This window comes from Felis catus, chromosome E1, assembly GCF_018350175.1.
Source record: "Felis catus isolate Fca126 chromosome E1, F.catus_Fca126_mat1.0, whole genome shotgun sequence".
NCBI classification, from domain to species: Eukaryota; Metazoa; Chordata; class Mammalia; order Carnivora; family Felidae; genus Felis; species Felis catus.
This window is the reverse complement of record NC_058381.1, coordinates 37,392,399-37,404,713: the sequence shown is the minus strand read 5'-3', so window position 1 is coordinate 37,404,713 and position 12,315 is coordinate 37,392,399.

Sequence of the window (12,315 nt, the reverse complement as noted above, 5' to 3'; positions counted from 1 at the left end):
AGAGAGAGAGAGGGAGACATAGAATCTGAAGCAGGCTCCAGGCTCTGAGCTGTCAGCACAGAGTCCGACTTGAGGCTCGAACTCACGAACGATGAGATCATGACCTGAGCCGAAGTCAGAGGCTTAACCAACTGAGCCACCCAGGCGTCCCCTAAAAAAAATTTTTTTTTAATGTTTATTTTTGAGAGAGACAGGTTAGGCATAAAACCCCGAAGCAGGCTCCAGGCTCCCAGCTGTCAGCACAGAGCCCGATGTGGGGCTCGAACTCACAGACTGCGAGATCATGACCTGAGCTTAACCTGAACACTCAACCAACTGAGCCACCCAGGGGCACCTCTGCAGTTTTAGCAGCTTTGGTTCTCCATCGTCCTCTTAGGGTTGGTTATTCAAAGGTTAAAGGAGTAAATATAAATTGAACCACACGAAATTGCTGTTTTTGTAGGTCAAGAACAGCTAAATATGGCAATTTCATACGATTTGAACTAGCACATGTAAAGGGTTTAGAACAGATCTGATAAACAGCACTCAATCTGTAAATTATTGTTATAATTCTCTAGCTCTGTTTCTCTCTTTCCCTCTCTCTTTATACACATACTGAACTGTATTTGTAAAATAACACCCGCTTCTTTTAAAGAATGTAAGCAATGCATAAAAGTAAAAAGCACTAAATTATCCCAAATCTTACCACCCATCAATAATTATCATTAAATGCTAACTGGGTTAGATAGATAGACAGAAGTATATTTTTATAACGTTGGAATCATACTGAAAATGCTTTTTTAAAAACAAAATTGGGGAGCCTGGGTGGCTCGGTCGGTTGAGCGTCCGACTTCGGTTCAGGTCATGATCTCACGGTCCGTGAGTTCGAGCCCCGCGTCGGGCTCTGTGCTGACAGCTCAGAGCCTGGAGCCTGTTTCAGATTCTGTGTCTCGCTCTCTCTGCCCCTTCCCCACTCACGCTCTCTCTCTCTTTCTGAAAATAAGTAAATAAACTTAAGAAAAAAGAAAAAAGAAAAAGAAAAAGAAAGGAGCTTATGCGAAATGTCCAGAAGTTAGAATTACTCCATTGGCCTAGTCCCAATCCAGGGTATCCTCCACTCCGATGGGGGAGGCGGGTGTCACCATGGGCCCTTGGGTGTTCTCTCACTTCTGTTGGAGCTTGGAAATCTCCATTTCTGTCACAGTTCACATCCCCTCCTTTCCTGGTCTCTATCCAGAGGCCATTTTCATCACCTCCTAGTTAGAAGAAGGAAAAGATAAATCCATCCTCCTTGGATTTGGAAGCTCATAATTTTGTAAATGACATGAGTGGTTCTGTCATCCTGCGCTGAGTGCAAATTATTCCTCCCACCCCTTAGGCTATCACTCCCTGGAGTTATTAAGTGTTGGTATAAAATTAGGCCTATTTCCTTTTCTGGGAACTGTTGTCAGTGATTACAGTACTCTTCTCCCCCACTGTTTTTATTTTTATTTAAGTTTATTTATTTATTTTTAGTAATCTCTACACCCAACCCGGGGCTCCAACTCACCACCCTGAGTCGCATGCTCTTCCCACTGAGCCAGCCAGGCGCCCCACCCCCCCACTGTTTTTAAATGGTTTTGTTCACTTCATTAGATATATTTACACCCTCTATTATCTTTTTCCAAAAGTGTGGGGGCATATGTTTTGATGCTTTTTTATTTGACTCATAAAGGTTCATTACTACTATTCCTTCTCTACTAAATGTACCTTTTACTGAAAAGCAAAAATACTGAAAATACTAAAATACATCTTTCTATGCATGAACACGGGATATTTCTTCATTTATTTAGGTCATTCTTTTTTTTTACTTTTTTAATGTTTATTTATTTTTGAGAGAGAGGGAGAGACAGAGCGTGAGCAGGGGAAGGGCAGAGAGAGGGAGACAGAGAATCCAAAGCAGGCTCCAGGCTCTGAGCTGTCAGCACAGAGCCCGACGCGGGGCTTGAACTCAAGAACTGTGAGATCATGACCTGAGCCAAAGTCAGACGCTCAGCCAACTGAGCCACCCAGATGCCCCTCTTTAGGTCATTCTTAAGGTCCTCAGTAAAATTTTATAGTTTACAGGTATAGCTTTTGTATATCTTATATTTATTCTTAAGTATTAAGGTTTTTTTCTCTATACAGGGCATTTTTAAAAAATACATATTTTCAGGGTGCCTGGGTGGCTCAGTCAGTAAGCATCCGACTTCAGCTCAGGTCATGATCTCAGGGCTCGTGAGTTTGAGCCCTGCATCAGGCTCTCTGCTGTCAGTGCAAAGGCCGCTTCAGGATCCCCTGTCTCCTTCTCTCTGCCCCTCCCCTGCTCATGCCCTCTCTCTCTCTAATAAATAAACATAAAAAAAAAAAATACGTATTTTCTAATTGTTAATTATAATTGATTTTTGTATGCCAATCGTAAGATCCAGCCATTTTACTAAACTCTCATTATTTTTTAGTGATTTGCTATAAATTCATTACTTTCTTTATGGCCAATTGGATTATTTCAAATAATGACAGTTTTATTTCGTCCTTTCTAATCATTATACTTCGAATTTCTTTTTCTTAGCTTATTGCACCTGCTAGAACTTCAAGTGCTAGTTTCTTGCCTTTTGGGGGATTCGTTCCCTCCTATTTATGCCACTTTTCCCCTCATATTGGTTTGACATTTCTATTATTTTAGTGGCTACTTCATACATCTTAATATGTACCTTTAGGGGCGCCTGGGTGACTCAGTCGGTTAAGCGGCCGACTTCAGCTCAGGTCACGGTCTCGCAGTCCGTGAGTTCGAGCCCCGCGGCGGGCTCTGTGCTGACCGCTCAGAGCCTGGAGCCTGTTTCGGATTCTGTGTCTCCCTCTCTCTCTGACCCTCCCCCATTCATGCTCTGTCTCTCTCTGTCTCAAAAATAAATAAACGTTAAAAAAAAAATTGAAAAAAAAATGTACCTTTAACCTACTAAAATCCTAATGTTGAATGATATTTTACCCTGTGTTCTGTTCAATAAAACAATTTTAGATTAGCTCTCATTCCCCCCCCTCTTGATTTACTATTGTTTTCTCTCCTAATTTACTGATTTTGAACACTTCCAAATACATATACACACATATCTATTTGGGGGGGGGGTTGGTTTGCTTGTTTTGTTTTTTTCACATACGTGTATTTTTAAGTAAACTCTACATCCAACGTGGGGCTCTAACTCACAACCCTGAGAACAACAGTCCCATTCTCTACTGACTGAGCCAGCCAGGTGCCCCTTCAGTTCTTTTTTCATCCACACAGATGATACTCCTGTATTACTTTGTTGAGATAATACTTGCTTGGGCTTAATTTTATGTCACCATTCTCTTGCTCACTTTTCCTCTTTGCTTTTCTGCCTCTTTTTTTCTTCAACTAAATCCTTTACAACTTCTTTTAAACAGGCATCTTTGTAAATTCCTTAAAAGCTTGTTTCTTACAAAGATTATTATTTTTCTCCTTGTTGTTGGATGGTTTTTTTGCTGAGTAAACAATTTTAAGTGGATAGTAATTTTTTCTTACTTTATAGAAGCTATTCCGTCATCTTTTGGCTTCTATTGTTGTGAAATCTGCTACTAGTGTAATTATCATTCTTTAAAAAAAATGTTTATTTTTGAGAGAGAGCAAGCAGGGGAGGGGCAGAGAGAGGGGGGACAGAGGATCAGAAGTGGGTTCTGCGCTGACAGTGGAGAGCCCTATGTGGGGCTTGAACCCACAAACCGTGAGATCAAGACCTGAGCCAAAGTCAGAGGCTCAACCAACTGAGCCACCCAGGTGCCCCAGCTAATTATCATTCTTTTGTAGGTCATCTGTCTTTCTCTTTCTGCTTTCCAGATCTTCTAGTTATATTTGGTGTGTAGCAGATTTATTATGATGTGACAAGGTATGAATTTATTTTTCTTGATCACATTTGGGATATATTGTACTTCCTGAAACTGTGTAGTCATGGTTTTCATCAATTCTGAAATTTCTTAATTATTATCTCTTTAAACATTAATTCTTTCCAATTTCGCCCTTTGGGACTCTAATCAGATAGATGTCAGAGATTTTCATTCTATTATTATTCACGTCTCTCAACTCTTTATTATGTTTTTTCTCTTTGTCTCACTTTGCTGCTTTCTGTATAAATTCTTGAGATATATCTTTTCGTTTAATTCTACTTTCAACAGAATCTAAAATGCTGATTAGCCTACTCACTGAAAAATTTTTTTTCACAGTTTACAAAGTACTTTTCATAGTTATTTTGTGCATCTCCGTTAAGTTTTTTTAATGTTATGCTTTGCATTTCTTTATTTTTATTTTTATTTTTAGTAATCTCTACACTCAATGTGGGGCTGAAATTCATGATCCTGAGATCAAGAGTCTCATGCTTTTCTGACTGGGTCAGCCAAGCACCTCATGCTTTGCATTTCTATAAATTCTATTTTTTTTCCAAATTGTACAATCCTGATAATTTCCTGTTGTATGTTTTCCCTTATAACTACATTCTTTATTTCTGTAAATATTCTACACACAACCATTCTGTATTTTGTATTTGACAATTCCAGATAATACTGGAGGTTGTTTGTGGGGGGTGTGGTGGTAGTGTTGTCTAAACATGTTGATTCTTCTGATTATCACTCGCAATGGATTTGCCTTCTTGCACACGTGGGTATCTTTGTAAGGTCATGTTTGATTTTTAACCCATGGATGTCCTGTAAGATTAACTTGGGGAAAATTTCTTCCACAGATGTTGCCTCTGATTCAACAGATGGGAACACCAAATTATGGCTGGACTTTTCCCTCTAGCAATGTAGTCAAATTTCTTGGCTCAGGGCTCCAAAAGAGTGAGACAGAAGCTTCCAGGCCTACCCTTTAGAGCATCACTCTACTACATTCTATTGGTCAAGGCCAGCCCATATATAATGAGAGGGGGAATAATTTTTCAGTTGGATGATAGGGGTAGCATGTACTGCCTAACCATCATTCTAGGATTTTTTCCCTTCACCGTCATGTTGGTAGATTGAAATTGTCCATGGGACATTTCAACGGATATGGCAAGTGCCACAAGTGAGGGCACACTTCTTCCCAGATTGCTATTTGTTAAACCTTCATTGCCACACCACTGGAAGCTGGTTTATTAAGTTGGGGCACTCACAATGAAATCTGAGAGGAGTTAGAGAGGTCTTCTCTCCTAGGATATTATTCAGTTCTCTTAAGTTCTCCTTTCAAATTTCTCCCTGGCTGACAGCATTCTAAGAATGGGATATGAAAAGAGAAATTGGGGGTCCAATTTTTTCTTTTACACGCTCTCTGCCTTTAATTTTGCCTCACCTTTCTTAGCCACTGTCTGTGACATACCCAAGTCCCATGTCTATTCTCATTTTCTTCGGAGAATAACATTGTTCTTTTTTTTTTTTAAGTTTTTTTTTTATTATTATTCATTGAAGTAATCTCTACATCCCACATGGGGCTCAAACTCATGACCCTGAGATCAAGAGTCATACACTCTTCTGAATGAGCCAGCCAGGCACCCCACAACAGTGTTCTTTCAGGACATATGTGACTGCTCAGGGTAGGAAGCGGTCAGGGGAAGCTCAATACCCATGATTTCAGATTTGTAGCCAATCCACCAATTTTCAACACCATGCCTCAATGCCACCTGCCATTGTGTTTGATACTCCTAACACCTGAGTCTATTTTAGGTTATTTGGTGGTAAATCAGCTCACCTATTGCTAATCCTGTTTGTAGGCATTTCAGGGTACAGCTGCATTTTAGGTTGTCATTCCATCTTGCTTAATCAGATACTCCTCCTCCTTCTTCCTATATCCCAAAAAATTGTTGAAATGTGTTGTCTGCCTTTTCCTCTGCTATTCTCTTTGCTTCTGTGGTTCTATGCATTAAGAGAACCTCTAATTTTTTTTTTTACATTTATTTATTTTTTGAGAGACATAGAGAGACAGAGCACAAGTGGGGGAGGGGCAGAGAGAGAAGGAGACAGAGAATCCGAAGCAGGCTCCAGGCTCCGAGCTGTCAGCACAGAGCCCGTCGCGGGGCTCGAACCCACAAACCGTGAGATCATGACCTGAGCCAAAGTCAGCCGCTCAACCGACTGAGCCACCCAGGCGCCCCAAGAAAATCTCTATATTATCATGTTAATAACTAATATACATATTTAAACTAAATACTCTTCATTGATTTTGAATGAAAACTTGTAAATCTTTTAGTCATCATAAGCTGGCCTCCCTCCCTCCCCATTTTATTTTATTTTTTAAAGTTTATTTATTTATTTTGAGAGACAGAGAGAGAGAGAGAGCGAGCAAGCAGGGGAGGGGCAGAGAGAGATGGGGAGAGAGAATCTCAATCAGGCTCCTTACTGTCAGCACAGAGTCGGATGCAGGGCTTGAACTCATGAACCGTGAGATCATGACTGAGCTGAAATCAAGAGTCAGACATTTAACCGACTGAGTCACCCAGGCACTACCCTTTCTCCTCATTTTAGGAAAATTTTTATTTAATTTTATCTCTGATTACCTTCAGTTAGTATTTATTTTTCTAGGATGTGTGTAATTCTTTGGCTTTGTCTCTATCCTTTGTTCTCTTCCTATTTTTATCTTTTAAAACATATATTATGTGCTCTGGGAAAAATTTTCAAATTTATCTTAGTAATGGAATATTAACCTGGGGATGATTGAAGACTAATTTTTAAGGAGACAGTGATCCAGAAGTTTAAATACTTGTACTTATGATTTACATGAATGCTTTGCGAGAGTCTATGGCTACAGCTATGTCTTATATGTTGTTTTATAAGAGCTAATAATGACAAGAGTTACAAATAGCTGGGTTTTAAAGTAACTGTTGGGGTTAAGATGTGAATTTTGATTAAGCACAAGTTTAATCTTTTCTCAGACTCAGTAAAACCCAGCTAATTTGTGTTACTCATACTTAAATTACCAATGGTTTCTCCAAGTAGGGAAGAGGAACACAGGAATTATTTCAGGAAATATCTAAACACACACACACACACACACAACTGCCTATGCTTATATCCTTATATGACAAGTACCCTTTTATTTAAAAAAAAAAAGTTTTATTTATTTAAATAATCTCTACACCCAGTATGGGGCTCAAACTCATGACCCTGAGATCAAGAGTTGCATGCTCTTCCAACGGAACCAGCCAGATGCACCCTATAAGTATCTTTATGTGATGAAGGAGAAATTGTGGCATAGATATGTGGCTGAATCATATCCTAACACACCAAATCAGATTGATCTTTCACAACACTAACTTGGTTTTCCTTCAATTCAATTGTGCTCTTTAGAACCTTCATTGAGAGTTTAAATTCTGCCATTGGATTTTAGTTTTCTTTTCAATTTCATGTTATCTCATCTATCTCCCCTTCATCTTGGCCTATATTATTGTATCTCAATTCTCTCTTAACAGATTTCTTATTTCTTTGAGGATGCTGAAAAGTTCCCTGGAGTTTTCTTTTGGATCTTGAAATGGCAAGGTAATTGTGTGAAGCAATTTACTAATTGGGATTATTAGCTATAAATCAGTTAAATGAATAGTTGAACTATAATACTTTGGGGGTAGAATAATAGATATTGTGTCTTTAGACCATACTCTTCTTTATGAAAACTCTACCCACACCCTCTTCTTTCCAGGGGTCAATCCCTGAAGACCATGTTTATACAATGTGGCCCTGCTCTGCTTCATACCTCATCATAGCTGATTGGAAGAAGGTTGATACATGAAGGAATTGGGTTGAAGAATCATTTGGGATTCTTAAGTTTGGGATATTGCTTAAGTTTGGGTTGTATAAACTGTGGTGCAGTGGGGCAGCCAAGTATATGAAGATTCAGAGAATGCAGTTTTGGGAGGACAGGAGCAGATGTGTGAAGAGATAAAGTAATAAAATATGAGGGAGTGAGTGATAGCAAGAGCCAAAGTGAGAGTGAGGAAGAACTTCCTAGTTCTAGTTCCTCTTAAGTTCCTACTAAACTTCCTTTCTCCTCTGAGCCACACCCATGTGTTAATGATAGTTTCCGTTTAGTTTGGAGTGGGAGTCTGGGACTACTAAGAGAGCTTTGATTAAGACATCCATTTCCAATTATAATAGGCAAATCACGTCATTGTGAGTAAGAGGATGAAGAAATGCAGCACATTCAGTTCCTACAGTAGGAGGATGTGTATCCAGCTCACCCCAAAGTAATATCAGATGATTAGGAAAAAAGGTGAAAAGGTGTAGGAGTGGGTTAGGGTTGGGGGAGAGAGACCACATCCTTATTTTGCCCCTGTGGAAATTGTTTTATGATCCATGAGAAAGTTGATCTTGTCATTCCTAAGCATTACTAAAGTGTTATTAAAATGCAGGTTTCATATGAGTATATGGTTGAGTCATATTTTTTCACCCACCGTGCCAATCTTTGCCATTTAATTGGTGTATTTATACCATTTATACTTAATGTAATTACTGATATGTTGTGAATTAAATCTGCCATTTTATTTTTTGCTGTAGGATTATTCTCTCTTTTTTCATTTCTCTGCTTTCTTTTTTCTAATTTCCTGAGTTACTTGAATATATTTTTAGAATTCCATTTTGATTGATCTATGCTGTCTATATTATATCTCTTTATAAATTTGATTTTAGTAGTTGCTCTAATTATTACCTTATATATTATGTATGCCTTGTAACAGTCTTCTGGTGTTATTTTACCAGTTAGAATGAAATCTAGAGGCTCCTGGGTGGCTCGGTTGGTTGAGCGGCCGACTTTGGCTCAGGTCATGATCTTATAGTTTGTGAGTTTGAGCCCCACATCAGGCTCTGTGCTGACAGCTCAGAGCCTGGAGCCTGCTTCAGATTCTGTGTCTCCCTCTCTCTCTGCCCCTTCCCCGTTCATGCTCTGTGTGTGTGTGTGTGTGTGTGTGTGCCTCTCTCTCAATAATAAAAAAACGTTAAAAAATTTTAAAAAAAAGAATGAAATCTAGAAAACTTACTTCCCTTTACTCTTCCCATTTTTAGTATAATTGTCTTAAAGATTTCCTCTATGTATATTTAGAACCACATCAGATCGTGTTATAATTTTTGCTTCAGCCATCAAACATAATTCAGAAAATTCATGCAGAGAAGGAAAGATTACTGAATTACTCATACTTTTGCTTATTGTGTTCTTCCTTCCTTCTTGATGTTCCAAAATTCCTTCTTTTTTAGTTTCCTTTCTGTTTAAAAAACTTTCTTTCTTTCTTTTTTTAGGGCAGATATGCTGGTAACAAATTCTCTTAGTTTTTCTTTATCTGAGAATGTTTTGATTTCTTCCTTATTCCTGAAGGATATTTTTGCTGACTAATAAGTTTCTAGGCTGACAGTTCTTTTCTTTCAGCACTTAGAAAATATACCGCCTCCTTCTGGACTTTATGGTTCCTGATGGGAAATCCACTGCTATTTGAGTTGTTTTCCCCCTGTAGTAAAGATGTTATTTCGTTCGCACTGCTTTCGAGATTTTCTTTGTCTAGTTTTCAGAAGATTGACTGTGATGTGTCTTGCTGTGCATTTGAGTTTTCCTATTCCGAGTTCACTCAGCTTCTTGAATTTGTAGGTTTAAGGCTTTTGACAAGTTTGGGACATTTTTGCTGTTATTTTTTTTTGTGTACTTTTTCATCCCTGTCCTTTTTCTCCTCTTTTGGTGAGACTGTGATGACAGGAGCTTTAGCTCTTTTGTTATAGCCCCACAGGTCCCTGAGGTTCTGTTTGTTTCTTTGTTTTCAGTCTATTTTATCTCTGTTGTACAGTTGGATAATTTTTATTTTTCTATCTTCCAGTTCACTGATTTTTCCTCTACTCCTTCCATTTTACTATTGAATGCATCCATTGAGTTTTTAGAATTTCTATTATATTTCTCAGTTCTAAAATTTCCATTTGGTTCTTTTTCATGTCTTCTATTTCTTGCTAAAACTTTCTATTTCTTTAATGAGGGTTTCTATTTTTTTCATGTATTTCAAGTGTACTTGTTGAACCATTTTTACTATGACCACTTTAAAATATTTGTCAGATGATGTTAACATGCCTGTCATCTGTGTTGCCATTATTGATTTTCCTTTTCTATTAAATTTGACAACTTCCTGGTTCTTGATATGACACGTGACTTTGTATTGTAATTTCTTTTTTTAATGTTTATTTATTTATTCTTGAGAGAGAGAGAGGAGAGAGAGAGAGAGAGAGAGAACATGTGCACAAGCAGGAGAGGAGCAGAGAGAGAGGGAGACAGAGAATTCCAAGCAGGCTCTGTACTCTCAGTGCAGAGCCCCATGGGACTCAAACTCATAAATCATGCAATTGTGACCTGAGCCAAAATCAAGAAGACACTTGACTGACTGAGCCACCCAGACATCCCTGAAATACCTACATTTGGGCATCATGTTGTGATACTCTGGATCTTATTTAAACTTTTTGTTCTATCTGGTTTCTTCTAACACTGCTCAGGCAAGGAAAGAGGTGGCATCCCTTTCTTATTTCCAGATGGAGGTGAAAGTCCAGGTTGTCATTTCCATTGACACTGTGTGTTGGGGTGGGTGGTGGGACTGCCCTCAGTGGGGATGAAATTTCTGCCTCTATATCTAGCCTTGCCTTGACACCAATCCAATGGGTTGGAGGAAGCGAGAGTCAGTCACCTCTTTACAGCCTGGCAAGGTTAGAAGTCTAGACTTCCTATTTGGTCTTTGCTGGCATGTGTGGGAATTAGGCCACACTTTTTACTGTACTGTTTGGCTCTAGCAAAGTGACTATTTGCCCACAACTATCTGCATTGCTAAATTATCCTTTTCCTGATAGCCTTTCACTGAAGAGAACAGGCCTCCACAGGGTTTGTTTGTGTCTCTTGGTGTTTCCATTTCAGGTTGCTGGCTTCTCCAGCACCTAGTCTGGGATATATGGAACAAAAAGAAAACCCAGAGACCTCACCCCTGTGTTGTTTTTCAGGTCACAATATCCCTATGCTAGTCTGCCTTCTTCTTTCCATCTTTCAGAGCCTTTTAATGTATGTTTTATATATAAGATCCAGCAGTTTTTTGCTATATTTAGTGGGAGGAATAAAGAAAAGTATGTCTCCTCCATCTACCTGGAAATGGAACCATCCCCAATAACATACTTTTAATTGCAGTATTTTATATTATGTTTTGACATATGGTAGCAACTCCTCCCTTTTTTCCTTCCCTTCCGTTCCCCTCCCTTCCATTCCCTTTCCTTTCCTTTTCTTTCCTTTCCTTTCCTTTTTAAATTATCTTCGTTATACTCATGCACATATTTGCCAGATTAACTTTAGTCTCAGCAGTTCACATTCCCTCTTAAAAATCCCATCGTGGTGTGCCTGGGTGGCTCAGTGGGTTAAGCGTCCAACTTCAGCTCAGGTCATGATCTCATGGTCTGTGAGTTCAAGCCCCTCATCAGGCTCTGTGCTGACAGATCAGAGCCTGGAGCTTGCTTCAGATTCTGTGTCTCCCTGTCTCTCTGCCCCTACCCTGCTTGCACTCTGTCTCTCTCTCTCTCGAAAAAAAAAAAAAAAAAAAAAAAAAAAACATTAAAAAAATTTTTTTAAATCCCATTGGGATTTTGATTGGGATTATGTTAATTTATAGATTATTGGAGGGAAGTATGTACTACATTAGAATATTGAGTCATTCCAACTAAGACCAAGATCTCTACTTTTATTCATGCTGTATTTCATGTCCCTCATTGAAAATTCAGAGTTTTCTTGTACAATTCTAGTTAGATTTATTCTTACATAGTTACATAGGTTTTTTTAAATTGTAAATGGCATATTAACTAGCACTTTGTTAAGTGTTAGTGTATATAGAGTCATCAGTTTCTGTACATTTATCTTATATCTGGCCACTGTACTCATCTTTTCTTTTAAGTATATTTTTAAATTTTTTTGACGTTTATTTATTTTTGAGTCAGAGAGAGACAGAGCATGACTGGGAGAGGGTCGGAGAGAGAGGGAGACACAGAATCTGAAACAGGCTCCAGACTCTGAGCTGTCAGCACAGAGCCTGACGTGGGGCTCGAACTCACGGACCGTGAGATCATGACCTGAGCTGAAGTTGGACGCTTAATCAACTGAGCCACCCAGACGCCCCTCATCTTTTCCTTTTTTCCTTTTATTTATTTATGTATTTATTTATACTCTTCTTTAATTCTTTCATTGACTATTGTCTTTTTCTTCTACCAAGCATCCCCTCTCCCACATTTCTTCAGGTAACTCCCCACCTCATTTCTTTGAGTGACTTCTAAAGTGCATATGTAATCTGATACAAGTCAATC